This window comes from Saimiri boliviensis, chromosome 5 (assembly GCF_048565385.1).
Source record: "Saimiri boliviensis isolate mSaiBol1 chromosome 5, mSaiBol1.pri, whole genome shotgun sequence".
Lineage (NCBI taxonomy): Eukaryota > Metazoa > Chordata > Mammalia > Primates > Cebidae > Saimiri > Saimiri boliviensis.
This window is the reverse complement of record NC_133453.1, coordinates 125514172-125529613: the sequence shown is the minus strand read 5'-3', so window position 1 is coordinate 125529613 and position 15442 is coordinate 125514172. Positions and strand designations below refer to the sequence as shown.

Here is a 15442-nt window from a genome sequence, read left to right as displayed (position 1 = left end):
ATTAGTAAATATAAATAAGCATTTATTGTCAAAACAATCACAACAATAAAGACAAATTTTTGGAAGGCCAAAAACAAGCTGGAGCTAAAATAATATAAAATTGTGGTATATAGTGTGGTACCCACTAGCTCCATGTGATTACTGAGCACTTGAAACATGACTAGTACATCTGAGAAACCACATTTTGTATTTTGTTTAATTTTGATGAATTTAAACTTAATTTTAAACCAGTATAAAATATTTTTTATTAAACAAAATTTCATTGTTTTAATTCGGCTACATTTCATATTAATTGTATTATATAAGACAATTGTATTATATAAGACATTATTTTTTATGATAGCGGGCATATCGGGTACATGCCTTGTTTCCAATAGAAACTCAAAACACACAAATTGACCTAGTCAGTATCAATCACTTAAGCGCATCATTTATCTAGTCAGTATCAATGAACTGATTCCTTTTGAATTAGCCTTTTTCTCTGCATGGATACAATCTTGTAACATGCTTGATTGTATTGTGCAAATCACATGAGTTATAGCGTTTGAGTTGATAACTTTGGCCACCTATAAGATGGCTTGGATTCTTGTACAAAAACTAAAGCCACTTTTAGATGGAGAGATGATGAAATAAATTATTGCTTATTTTCGTTATGACAATTTTGGTAGAATATTATGAAAAAAGTGAAAATTATGTTTTTTTACAAAAAGTGAGAGATCTTCAATTAAGCCACCGAACAATCTTCTATAGGACATAAGACTTTTATAATAATAGTAAAGACTGATTGAATCAAAGGTTGAAATATTGCAAGTAATTTTTTTTTAGCTTTAGGTATATTGTGCAATATGAGATATTATTCAACTAATACTTGGTGTGAGTTTGATCTCAACTTCCAAATTTATAAAGAAAGGTCAATACATGGCCTAAAATATCAAACTTGTGGCATAGATATATTTGAGTATTTTAATTTGTCAAAGAATTTTACATAGACATAAATTGCTCTAGCTACATAAAATAAAATCAAAATTTATTGAAATTTCAAAATGAGACCACACTTTCTGTACTGCTTCATTATAATGTATGATATTGCAAATATTTGTGCTTGTTTTCCTGAAGCAGACTCCATAAAAAGTGTTATATGTAGCATAAGCTCAATTTGAGATAAAAAAGAAAAAAAAAAAGCTCAAACAGCCTAATGGAAGAGAGAAAAGAAAAATATAAAAAAACTAAGGAAAAACCTGACAGAAAATACAAAATAGGAAAGCATAAGTAATTCCAAATATATCATTAATTATTAAATATAGAACAGTTACATTTATCTGTTAGAAGATACAAATTCTCAGACTATACAAAAAATACATTTTAAAATGCAGCCATGCGCTGTTTACAAGAGACACACCTATAAAGTGTAAGGATATCAATATAAATTTCTAGACAAATATTAGTCAAACAGAAGCCAGTATAGCAATATCCCTATATTAGGGTTCTTGACTGTGAGCCATAGAAGGCTTTCTAGTTATTTAGGCAAAAGCATATTCATTAGAGGATATTAGCAGCTCATGGAATCTACAGGAGGCTGGAGAGTTAAGCTTTTACACTAAGCAGTCAGGAACAGCAATCAATTATATCAGGAAGCCATGACAACCCTGTACAGTTCCAGCAATTGAAATTCTGGACCAGATAGATAAGTCTTCCACTGTTCTACTGCATACTTTGTAGAAAAATGGATATCTAGCTCCACTATTGGTTTATATCCCTCACTTTCTAAGTGAAGTCTAGTGGGCACATTTAATTATCAGAGCATGGGCCTTAAAGGAGGCTGGGCAGGAGTGGTGGGAAGAAACCAGGATGCTACTTAGTAAAAGGTGCTACTTGGGAGGCCCCAGGATGGTACTTGTTTAGAAAGAGATCAGAAGGTTGACAATTTCTCCAGATAGCAGAAGGCTATTCAGAAGTTTCAGGGGATCCAGAAAACCTGATAATATTAAATAATCTATTAAAACATAATCTAAAAATTCATGCTGAATAACTATAAGACTTATGTAGTTATAATTTATTCTTAGGAATAAATATAAAATATTTGCAAGAGATTAATGAAGGAAATTATAAAGTTTTATTAAAGAATGTCAAGGAAAACTCAAATAGATAAATGAGAAGGCTCAATATTTTAAATTGTCCTTCAACTAACTTATAAATGGATTGAAGTTTCAATGAAATTCTTATGGGCTTTTTTACTGAAGTTCAGAAGCTGGTTCAAAAAGTAGATTTAGAGGTCAAGAATAGCTAGGAAAATTTTGTAGAGATATAGGAGGAGTATTTTCTCCTACCAGGTATCAAACCTGTTCTAAAGACATAACAAAACAATTTGATATTGTTTCCAGGAATGCACAAAATAAAGACCCCACTTGGTATATGATAGAATTGTCATTCAAATCTGAAGGGAAGGAACAGGTTTATTTAATTAATAGTGCTCAAATAATTGGTCATCCCCATAGGGAAAAGCAGTTCCTAACTCATGCTATAAACTCCAGATGGACTAAGAAGGGGTGAATTTTAAAAGTTTTACAAGAAAATATAAGAGACATCTTTATTGTGTCAGGGTAGAGAAAGATTTCTTAAATAATACACAAAAGCACAAACCATAAAGGAAAAGACTGATGAATTTGAATATATTAAAAATAGAAAGTTTTATATGATAAAAGAAACTATAAACAAGGTGAAGTCACAAATCATAGACTGGGAAAATATTTACAATGCATTTACCTAATAAAAGATCAATATCCGGAATATGTAAGGAATGAACCTATACAAATCAATATATAAGAAGATAAGGGCCAGGCGCAGTGGCTCACGCCTGTAATCCCAGCACTTTGGGAGGCCAAGGCAGGAGGATCACGAGGTCAAGAGATCGAGACCATCCTGGTCAACATGGTGAAACCCCGTCTCTACTAAAAATAGAAAACATTAGCTGGGCATGGTGGCACGTGCCTGTAATCCCAGCTACTCAGGAGGCTGAGGCGGGAGAATTGCCTGAACCCAGGAGGCGGAGGTTGCAGTGAGCCAAGATCGCATCATTGCACTCCAGCCTGGGTAACAAGAGCGAAACTCTGTCTCAAAAAAAAAAAAAAAAAAAAAAAAAAAGATAAACAAGCCAGTGTAGAAATGAGCAAAGCAGTAGACAGGAAATTGATAGAAGATACCCAAATGGCCAATACATGAAAAGATGCACAATCCTGCTAGTAATCAGGGAAGTGCAAAATTAAACTGTGAGATACCCATCTGTACCGTTTTTAGCCGTTAGACTGTTTAACATTTTAGAAGACCGATGATGGGGAAAGTGGTGTAGAATCTAGAACTTTTCCATACCATTGCTTTGACTGTAAAATGTTTTGATCGCTTCAGAGAACAAATTAACAGTATCATTCTGACCTGGATGAAGTCACAGGGACTGGATTTACCTCTGGCCGGAAATGACTAGAAACAAGAAACAAAATAAAGGAAACCGTAAGGCACACAGACATTAGGCAGCACAAGACCAAGACCATGGCCTCTGAGAGACAGACAACAAGCAAGTCAGTCCTGCCATCATTCCAGCTTGCTACCTCGAGAACTGACAGATGCCACTCAGGCACAGCCCAGTGCCCTCCCAAGTTGTGTCAAAGAGACGGAGTTGGGAGTCTACCGACAGCAAGAAGGCTACAGTTGACAGGAAATAGCATAGGAGGGGAAAGCTGCCCAGAGCAAGAGAGCTTGACTGACCCGGCAAGGGTTCCTCTTGAGTCTTAGCTGAAGGCTGCTCAGTGCATTTACTTAAGGAAACTACTCAAGTATTTCCATTGGAGAAAACAATGGAAGTAATTAGTGGGTGCAATCTCTGGAATTCACACAAGACTGAGAATGGTTTGTGTCACCAGCCAGAGTGGTAAAATCTCATAATTCACAGGGTATCAGGGAGAGTGATCAGAAGTAATCAATAATGGGAAAAAAGTTAGCCATGGACTAAAGACTGTCTGGTTTCCTCTAATAAAGCTTAAAAGTGAGTCTCAAAAGGATAAAATGTTTCCGAGTACCTTAATTGCATCCCAGGACAGAGCTCAAGGATATTTATAGGACATAAAAATATGTACTGAAATCACAGTTGTGAACAGCCAGCAGTTCCACTGGCAGGCATCTAATTCTCGCATGTGTACGTGGAACTGTGCACTGATGTATTGCAGTAATTGTGAAAAATCAGAAGGAACTCAAGGGTCTATCAACAGAGGGATGCATAATTAAATTGAAGTATATTCATACAATGAGATACTACACCCCATTAACAATGAACTGAATCTACATAAGTCAACATACTCAAATCTCAGAACACACTGTTGAGTTTTTTTTTTTAAAAAGGATATGTGCAGATGATACTATGTATGTATATTTGTAAAATACTTTAAAACAATCATATAAATTGTTTATGGATAAACACATATGTTAGAAAATACATAAACATATGCATTACTAATAATAGTTAAAATGTATCAGTGCCTGTTGAAAGTTAATTTGAAACATGGTGTTGTTGACAGAGGGGCATTTAAGAGACAATTAGGTCATGAGAGTTCTGCCCTATGAGTGGATCACCACGTGTTCATGGGCTAATGTAATGATGGATTATCATGGGAGTAGGACTGGTAGCTTTATAAGAAGGGGGAGAGTAACCCGAGCTCGCAGGCCCAGCGCCCTCACCATTTGATGCACTGTAATACCTTGGGACTGGGCAGAGAGTCTCCATCAGCAGGAAGGTCCTCACCAGATCTAACTCCTCAAACTTGGATTTCGCAGCTTCCAGACTGCAAGAAATAAATTTTGTTTCTTATAAATTATCATCTAGTTTTGTATGTTATTTTATAAGCAACAGAAAATGAACTAAGATAGAGTCTCTATGTGCCAAGTGTTATTTAAGGGACTTAAATGCATTATGTCATTTAATCCTCCCAACCTTATCTTACGGATGCTGAAACTGAGGCACCGGGCTGGTAAGTAGAGGAGCTGGGATTCAAACATTTATTTTTGGCCCCAGAGTCCTGCCATCAAACTCTATTAAACTCATGTATTAGAATGCTACATACCCACTTTAGGATTAAATTAGGGGGATAACTTCTGGACATAGGGTGAGGGCAGGCTGGGGATAAAAGTAGTTGTAATTTATATTCCTTTCAGAAACAAAATCAGAGCAAATACGACAATGGATTAATATTGGTTAAATCTGGGTGGTGAATTCTTAAGTATAACTTGATTTTCTATTCTTCTTATTACATTTAAATTATTTTATATTGAAATTTCTTAATTTAAAAAATCTTTATAGAGGAGATGTGAAATTGTGTATCTTGGCCACAGAAGACTCCTGTGGGAAACAGAACAGCAGACCTAACTCCTTTCTCCTTATAAATGAATGATTTCTCAGGTGGATCGTGGGTGTTCATAATGAAGGACAGCTTGAAGGACACTAAGACCCTTCTTTTGACATCTCTAACCTCTTTCCTGGAGAATATATCAGAAATGGGCAAGAATAGGACAGAAGAGTTAGAACCAATGCCCCAAACTCGGTGTACATATCAAGAAAGATACCAGAGGCCCATTTTCATGGCCATAGCTGTGGCCATCACATTGGAGAGAAAGGTCCTTTCTTCCTTCTCCCAGTATCCTTGGAGGAACTGCTTCCGGGCCCAGGCACGGTAGTTCTCCACCACCCCTCATACCCACGGACACTGCCGTTTTCAGCAGGGGCACTGTGAGGCCAGGGCAGCAGCTGGGAAGGCTCGCTGGTGACCAGGCTGCATTCTCTGGGTCTCTGTCTGCATGGATGGCCTTTAGGCTGAGTCCATAGGGTTTAAGGCTTAAGAAGGGACCCCAGTGAAGCGAGAAGGACATTTTCACATTTGCTGAGCCGAGGCCTTGAAATCTCTCTTTTTTCTTAAGTGACCTGATTTTGCAGCTCCAGCTGATAAAGTGGGACGTCCTGCTTGTATGTAAGGTCAGGGGAGTCTGTGAGGTGGTGATGTGTGCTAAGGGTCAGAGATTGCCCCTAGCAGTGAGACTGAGGTCTGAATAGAGGACTTCTGCCCCGTCAAGGCCTGCGGATGAAGACCTGACAGTTCACTTGGTAACTATTTACCGAGCCTTGACTATGTGTACTTTTGTGATGATTCTCTACGTTTCCCAGTTCTTAGGAGGCGGGAAGGTTGGGGAAGGATGCAGGCCTGAAGAGAGGAGCAGATGATGCCTTACACACAGCTATGCTTGATATGCTAAGGGCCTTAAGCCTGTTGGTTATAGAGAATTGGCCACACTATTTTCACCTAATAGACAGTGTCTGATGCTGGAGAGGTTTCAGGTGGAGGCAAAGGTCTAACAGAAGAAAGGGAAGAGAACTGGGTGCAGCAGCCTCTTGGCCACTTTTTAGACAGTGCCATGGTGGCAGCCACAGTGTTCACTGTCATTTTGTAAAATTTAATGAGGAAATGTCCATGGAAAAATATTCCATAGTGGGGAGGCTGTTGGACAGATGACTTTCAAGGTGACGTCAACATTATATAGCACCTGCCAGCTGCGGGCCCCATGCTCATATGTGAGCAACATTGGATCCTCTGAGGCAAAAATCTCACTATTTAGTGGAGCTGCCAATCTAGCTAGCCAGCTCAGCCCCTCCTGGTTCTAAGATTCTGTGATAGGATGGCTCTAGCTGAGTCTCAAGAAGTTACAAACTATTACCAGTTGAGAGAGAAAGCAGGAAAATAATTCTCTGATGTGTCATGTGTCTATCCTGCAAGAAAGCACACTCTTGGGTGAGGGTGGAAACCTAGTATGACTATAAATAGTGACTGAGGGTGGGGAAGAGGGCGTGAGGCAGCCTTGCAGGTTGGTTCCTTGGGATTCCTGCCTGTGTCTGCCAAGGTTTGGAGCCTAAAAGTGGTTTACCCTGGTGAATTTCTTTATAAGGCATTTTTCTTTGAAGAAGGGGAGCAGGCCATAAGTAAGGCTTGGAGTTTCAACAGATAAACATGGGAGAAGGAGGGCTAAAGCTTGGCTTCCCATCTGGCCACGTTGGGATGGAGGCTCCTCATGGTGACTGTGGGAGGCATTGTCCCCAGAAATGTTCTGGAGGTTTTGTGTTCCAGGTGGCACAACGTTTTTCTGGAAGAGTAAAGATGGTAACTAGGGCAGAAAACTGGGAGGAGGAGATGGGGACATTGAGCAGAAAGAGGCTGATCTCGAACACAAGGTTGCTCCCCGACCCTGCCCTGCCAGGGGCCCACAAACACACTGGAGCAGGGGGTCTTCAGAGGGGGCTGTGGTCCTCGGGTTAAGCTGAAGGCTGCCGTGGAGTCTGCATGCTTCTGCTCTTTCCTCCTGTCTCCACAGGCTGGTTGGCCCAGGTCTGCATGAAGGACAGTTCTGTGGCATAAAGAGTAACAGGTGTCTGGAGAGGCGTTTCCTTTTAACCAAACTGGAATAAAGGATATCTCCAGAATCACCTTTCACTGAAGAGTTTCTCTGTCTGACGGGGTCTGCTCTGGGCCTGAAGAATCTAGAGATCAGAGACACCTTCTTCTAAGGCTGTCATTCTTCTGGCCAAAGTTACCCAGGAGCACAGCAAACAGGCTTTGGAGCCAAAGGAACCTGACTTAAAATCCCAGCAACACCTTTTCCTAGCTGTGTGGCTTTGGATAAAGCTTTTACCTTTTCTGAGCCTCAGTTTCCTCATCCATAAAGTGGGGATGTCCTGATCACAGTGCTGAGGTGAGGATCAAATGACATGATGTATATAGAATATGCAGTCCCGTGGCTGGCACACAGTAGGTGCTTAATAAGTGCTGATTCACTTTTTGTGCCCTTCACTTAGTTGGAGAAAAACAACCCCATCAGCTAAAGGCAGGACTGGGACGGAGCTTACACCCTATGTTCTTGGTCTCGCGTGGGCCCCAGATTTTAGGCTCCCCTGACAGAGGTCAACAGCTGGGCCTGACCCCGGACCTTACCCACAGCCGCATAATGCCCAGGCATCTTCTGGAGCCTTAGAGTCCTTTGATTTTCCTTGGATTCCAAAATGGCTGTTTTCCGACAGGCTTCCTCCCGGCCAGCTGCCCCCAGGCCTGGCAGTGGTGAAGCCTGCGTTTGTCAAGAGGCGGCTTTAATGAAAAATGAGGCGCAGACTCACATGCATTAGGAAGTAACTGAGCTTTCTCGGCCACGTCACGCTACGAAAACCTGTTCTGTGCAGCCCAGATTGATTTCCTTGAGCCCTTTATCTCACTCCGAGATTTTATCTCAGAAAGTCAGTACCATGGGTATTGCCATCTAAACAGGACTCTCTCCTGAGCACATATTGTTGGATGGGAGTCCGGGAAATTCTTTCCAAACAGTCGTGTGTTTGATCATCAGAAGCCAGCTTCTTTTTCGCTTTGATTCGAGGAAGTCTAAGCTTTGGTTGGCCAGCCAGCCTTGCATGCAGCTGAAAACATGGCACATACAGATCCCGGCAGGAGATCGACTTTGGGCCCCAAGAGCTGTCTATTGACGGAAACAATGGAGAAGTCAAATCTTGGTGCATTACTCTCCTGCAGTGGTGAAGGTGGCTTGAGAGGCAGAGGAAGTGTTTAGAAGTAGCTTAGGCGATGCTGGAGTGTCGGCAACTTAGATTCATACCTTCCTGGGGGCTGCACAGGTGTGGACTGAAGTCAGCTTGGATTCTCTCAACTTTGCCTTTGTTTGATCACCCAGAGGAGTCAGATCCTGAGAAAACAAGTCATGTTAGCCCATGGAAGGCTAAGTATAGACCAACTATGCTTTACTGATTTGTTATTGGAGGTCTAGGACCAGTAATGGGGGCCTGTTCAGAAGGCAAATGACACATCAGAGGGATGCTCAGCACAAAGTTAGAGCAAAGAGAGCAGGATCTTCTTGTGGAACTGTTTGTCCTTCCTTGTTCCATCCGTCCATCTCTTCTTCCTTTCTTTCTTCCTTCCCTCCTCTCCGTTCAGAGCTTAGTGAGCCTTTTTATCATGAGCCTGGTCCTTGCCAGGCTCTAGGAATATACAGATAACCGTTTCTATCCCCGGAAGCTCACATACAACCTCACGGAGAGTCAGATGAGTCAACAGAGAATATAGAGTGCAGATGTCAGCTGTTGTGTCGTCACTTGTAAAGCATGTGGGCTCAGATGCTCACTCACAAAGCATGTGTCTCAGTGAGGGCTCACTGAGGCAGTGTCCATCATGATAGTGATAGCACAGTGCGTGGCTCACAGCACTCAATACATGTTAGCTACTGTTCTTTTATTCCTCGTCGCCTTAGTGCCGGTGAACACACAGCAGAGGAGAGGTGAATTCTCTGGGAAGTCAGGGCAGGCTTCCTGCCCAGGAGCATGGGAGGATGACTGGACCCCCTCTGGATGGAGAAGGGGTGTGAGGGTCCCAGCCAGGAGGCCAGACGCTTGACACTGTGTTCAGTGAATGACAAGGGACCTTGAGGTAGAGGAGGGAAAGGGGCACAGGACAGGAATAAGATAATATAGGGTCAGATAGCCTGGGTGCTGAAGGAAAAATGGAGGCTTTTAAACTGTGAAAACATGACCAGAGTTTTGGAAATCTGGCAGTGACAATAGCACAGAGCAGGGATTAGATCAATTGTAAAAAGGGCCCTTTTGATAGGGCAAGGTGTGAGAGGAGGAGGACCTGCTCTGAGGTTTCATTAAGAAGATGGAAAAGAGGCCAGGCGCGGTGGCTCACACCTGTAATCCCAGCACTTTGGGAGACCGAGGCGGGTGGATCACGAGGTCAAGAGATCGAGACCATCCTGGTCAACATGGTGAAACCCCGTCTCTACTAAAAATACAAAAAATTAGCTGGGCATGGTGGTTCGTGCCTGTAATCCCAGCTACTCAGGAGGCTGAGGCAGGAGAATTGCCTGAACCCAGGAGGCGGAGGTTGCAGTGAGCCGAGATCGCGCCATTGCACTCCAGCCTGGGTAACAAGAGTGAAACTCCGTCTCAAAAAAACCAAAAAAAAACCAAAACAAAAAAACCCCAAGACGATGGAAAAGAGAGACTGGATTGGTGATACACTAAGGTAGAATTGTAGGAAAGTGATTACTGATTGAATTTGGAGGGAAAGGAAAAAGGAATGGCTGAGTGTATTCTTAGGGTATTTGGATGCATGATGGTCTCACCAGCCCAAGCTAGCCAGTGAGAGAGGAGGAAGAAGAGGAGGAGGAGGAGGTGGTTTCAGTTTGGACAAGAGTGCTTGTGGGACATCCAGGTGGAGATGGGCTGGGGATTGGAGATGCCGCTTGGGGGCTTGTGAGTAGGCGCTACCGGAAGTACTGGTCACTTAAGGAAATGTACAGACAAGGTGGAAGGCAGGCAAACAATTGGGTTGTCGGGAAGAAGAGAACCCCAACTAGGAGTCTAAGGAAGGAGTGATGTGGCAGCAGGGGGAAGGGAGCCGAGGACAGGTGTGACCACCTGTGCCTAGGAGCACGAAGAGGCAAGTGGAATGAGGACTAAAAAGAGGGGACATTTGGTGTCTGGGGTGCTGCATTTCAGACAAGCCCTGTTCCTGGATAGATACAAACAAATACTAGCGACTCATCCAACTTGACTTTTCTAAAATTCCTTATTAGGCAGCAGAAGTTTTCTTGACCACAGTATAGCTCCTTTGCTGGGCCCAATAGGTGTTTCAACCAAGATTGAACAATGAGATCTTACCATTTCCAGCCTGACAGCTTATCTTCCTTCAGGCCTGTTATTAAGATTTCAGAAGCTCCTCCATCCGTCCAGGAACACACCGGTGTCACTTTAGGTGGATGGTTTCCATGGAAACTAATCTCTTTGATTTGGTAATCATTTTTCTTCGTGCTAACGTCAGCAAGTGACTAGTTCTAACGCTGTCTCCTTACTCTGGTCCTGATCCACATGGATTAGGATAGGGGTATGGGGGCACCTGGCCATCTCTGACTGTGAAGTGGCCGTCTCTTCTGTACTGTGTATGGTTTTGCAGCGTGGGGAGAAAACAACCTCTATCTAGACATCATCTAAGAGGGCAGTGCAGTTTAGTTTTAAATTCTTGCCATCCCACCTTTGACACATGGGATGTTTGGCAAGTTACGTAAATGCTCTAAACCACCATGTCTTCATCTATGAAGTGGAGATAAATCCTAAATCACAGGGCTGTTGGGAGGATTAAAGGAGGTGAGATATTAAAAGTAGGGCGACAACAGCTTGCAGTTGTTGGGATTGTCATTATTACTGTTCTAGAAATGGTTAACTTTTGAAGGAGGCAGTTGATCTCATTCCCAGTATCTTCCTGAGGCGCCCTCTTCTGTGACTTATTAAGGCTTTTACTTTGCAACAGGGAGGAGGGAAGCAAACCCACATACACTTGCGTGGGGCTGTGATGATAAATACTATAAGGGATAATAAGCCCTGGACAGGTTTTTAAACTGAACATGTAGCCTGGGCTCCTGTTTCCTGCTCAGGAAGGAAAAGTCTCACAGTCTCTTGTTGGCTGCACCCAGAGACCTAGACATTAAGCATCCTCCCTTCCTCTCTCCTTCTTCCTCTCCCTCCTTCCTTCCCTCCTTTCTCTCTTCCCTTCCTCCTATACTCTGTCCCTTTTAGGTAGCTGTTATAGAGAATTTAGGCAAATCACTGGCTCATCATGCATGTTCAGTTAAGAAACACCGCGGTGGCTCACGCCTGTAATCCCAGCACTTTGGGAGGCCGACGTGGGTGGATCACGAGGTCAAGAGGTCGAGACCATCCTGGTCAACATGGTGAAACCCCGTCTCTACTAAAAATACAAAAAAATTAGCTGGGCATGGTGGCACGTGCCCGTAATCCTAGCTACTCAGGAGGCTGAGGAAGGAGAATTGCCTGAAACCAGGAGGCGGAGGTTGCGGTGAGCCGAGATCGTGCCATTGCACTGCAGCCTGGGTAACAAGAGCGAAACTCCATCTCAAAAATAAATAAATAAATAAATAAATAAATAAATAAACACTGTATATATTTTTTTTCTGTTTCTTTTTGAGACTGAGCAATTGATGACTGGCTGACCATGCGTCTTTGGTGAATTCTTTGGTCTTATCTTTTGCTCAATTTAGTTGCTATTTAGGATGTTAGTTTTTTCTTGGTAATCGTTTTTGAGTTGTTTTAGTAAGAATATTTTCTGACATACTTTTCAAACATTTTCTCTGTTTGCCTTTAAAGGGGCAATGCACACATGTACAAAATGCAAAACATTCAAAAGGCTTCATGATGAAACAGAAGGCTCTCTCCATCCCCTGGGTCCACCACCCATTGTCCGTCTCCAGAGGCTGCTACAGACACACCTCGGAGATATTACAGATTTGCTTCCCAACACCGCAATAAAGTGAATGTGATAATAAAGCAAGTCCCATGAGTTTTGTAGTTTCCTAGTGCATATAAAAGTTATGTTTACACTATACTGTAGTCTATCAAGTGTGCAATAACATGTCTAAAACATGTACATACCTTAATTAAGAAATAATTTATTACTAAAATAGGCTAATGATCACCTGAGCCTTTGGCAAGTCATGATCTCTTTTGCCGACAGAGGGTTTTGCCTGGGCGTTAATGGCTACTGACTGATCAGGTTGGTGATTGCTGAAGTTTGGGGTGTCTGTGGCAATTTCTAAAAGTAAGGTAACATTGATGTTTGCTACATCAATGGGCTCTTCTTTTATCAAAGAGTTCTCTGTAGCATGCAATGCTGTTTGACAACATTTTCCCCAAAGTAGAACTTTCAAAATTAGTCATTTCTCTCAACCCCTGCTGCGGCTTTATCAACTACATCTTTTGCTGTCATTTCAGTAATGTTCACAGCATCTTCACCAGGAATAGGTTTCATCTCAAGAAACCACTTTCTTTGCTCATTCCTAAGAAGCAACTCCTCATTCATTTCAGTTGTATCATGAGATTGTAGCAATTTAGTCACATCTTTGGGCTCCACTTTTAATTCTGTTTTTCTTGCTTTTTCTACCATATGTGCAGTTATTACCTCCATGAAGTCTTAAACACTTCAGAGTGAGGACCTGAATCAACTTTTTCCAAACTCCTGTTAATGTTCATATTTGGGTCTCCTCCCTGGAATTACAAATGTTCTTAATGGCATCTAGAATGAAGAATTATTTCCAAAAGATTTTCAATTTATTATTCCCAGATCCATGAGACAAATCACTATCTGTGGCAGCTATATAGCCTTACAAAATATTTTTTTAAATAAGACATGAAAGTAGAAATTTCTTGACCCGTGGATTGTAGAATGGGTATCATGTTAGCAGGCCTGAAAACAACATTCCTCTCTGGGTAACCAGGTGTGTTGTCAATGAGCAGTAATATTTTGAAAGAAATCTTTTTTGTTCAGCAGTAGGTCTCAACAGTGGGCTTAAAATATTCAATCAACCATGCTGTAAATGGCTGTGCTGTCAGGCAGGCTTTATTCTTCCATTTATAGACCACAGGCATTAGCCTGACTCTAAAGGGCCCTGGGATTTTCATGATGATAAATGCATATTGGCCTCAAAGTCACCAGCTGCATGCCCCTAACAAGAAAGGCAGCCTGTCCTTTGCAGCTTTAAAACTAGGCATTGAGTTCTCCTTCCTAGCTATGAAAGTCATCCTCAATGGCCTCTTCTTCCAATACAAGGCTATTTCGTCTACATTGAAAATCTGCTGTTTAGAGTAGCCACCTCATCAACGATATTGGCTAGATTTTCTGGATAACTTTCTGTAGCTTCTACATCAGCACTTGCTGCCTCACCACGTCCTTTTATGAAGGCAGCTTCTTTCCTTAAAGCTTGTGGGCTAACCTCTGGTAGCTTCCAACTTTTCTTCTGCAGCTTCCTTACCTATCTCAGCCTCTGCAGAATTGAAGAGAGTTAGTGCTTTACTCTGGATTAGTCTTTGACTTGAGGGAATATTGTGGTTAGTTTTATCTACCTAAACTATTAGCAGTTTCTCCATAGCAGCTATAAGGCTATTTCACTTTCTTATTATGTGTGTATTCACTGGAGTAGCACTTTTAATTTCCTTTAAAACCTTTTCCTCTGCATTTACAATTTGATTGTTATACATAAGAGGTCTAGTTTATGGCCTATCTTGGCTTTTGACATGCCTTCCTCACTAAGCTTAATCATTTCTAGCTTTTGATTTAGTGTGGGAGATGTGAAACTCTTCCTTTTTACTTGAACACTTAGAGGCCACTGTAGGGTTATTAAGTGGACTGATTCCAATATTGTCATGTCTCAGAGAATGGTGAGGTCCCAGGAAGGGGAAAGAGACAGAGAACAAACAGGTCATTGGTGGAGCTGTCAGAACACACACAACATTTGTTAAGTTTGTTCTCTTAGATGCACGGCTTGTGGTGCCCCCAAAACAATTACAATAGTAACATTAAAAAGATCACAGGTCACCACAACAGATATAATAATAATTTTAAAAGTTTGAAATATGAGAATTACCAAACTATGACACAGAGACACGACTGAGCATGTGCTGTTGGAAAAATAGTGCTGATAGACTTGCTTGACACAGGATTGCCACAAACCTTCAATTTGTAAAGACACAGTGTTTGAGAAGCATAATAAAATGCAACAAATCGAGGTATGCTTGCACTTAATGCCGGAATCTTATGCATCCTTCCTGTGATATTACATGCATATACAGATTGTAAGAATATCCACATATATGTAAGAGTCTATATATTTATACATATGGTAATTTATATAAATTTATTTACCTCTAGCTTTTTCACTTAATAAATATCTGGCAGATCATTTTATATAAATTTTTATAGAGCTGACTTATTATTTATAATGACTGTATACTTTTCCATCATATGTTTGGACTATAATTTCTTTAAACATCAAATATTGATGAACATTTAAATTGTCGCTAATATTTTTTATCTCAACACTGTTGTAATGAATATATTTATAATACATTGGTTTATCTGTAGAATATATAATCGAGAAGTGAAATAATGAAGTTAAAGTTTGATAGATATGATCAGATTATCTTTTATAGAGTTGACATCAATTTATACTCTCTACAGAAGTATTGAAGAGTATCCCTTCTTGGCCTTTTGGCTTAAATCAAGTGTGGTAGCTGTTCTTATCAGAAGTATTTAAGAGTATCTCTTTCTCTACAGTTTTTCCGAAGTTAAATTTCATCAAAGCTTTTGATATTTATGAACCTGATATGCAAATTTTTAAAACGCAGCATAAGTTCTAATTATACTGTTCTTGCTATAAAAATGGTTGAGATTTTTTTTTCATATGAAGAAAATTCATTTATTTTTCTGTTTTGGGGAAATATGTCTTCATATACTTTGTCCATTTTTCTATTAAAGCATTCCACTTTTGATTTGTATAGCTCTTTACTTAT

At 41.0% G+C, this 15442-nt stretch overlaps 1 protein-coding gene and 1 pseudogene across 4 annotated transcripts in view; both read left to right on the top strand.

Moving 5' to 3' along the window:
• MTHFS (methenyltetrahydrofolate synthetase) overlaps positions 1-15442 on the top strand; it is a 296448-nt gene that overhangs the window by 250468 nt on the left and 30538 nt on the right. The gene's annotated exons all lie outside the window — the stretch shown is intronic.
• On the top strand, positions 15125-15287 carry LOC120368190 (U2 spliceosomal RNA; annotated as a pseudogene).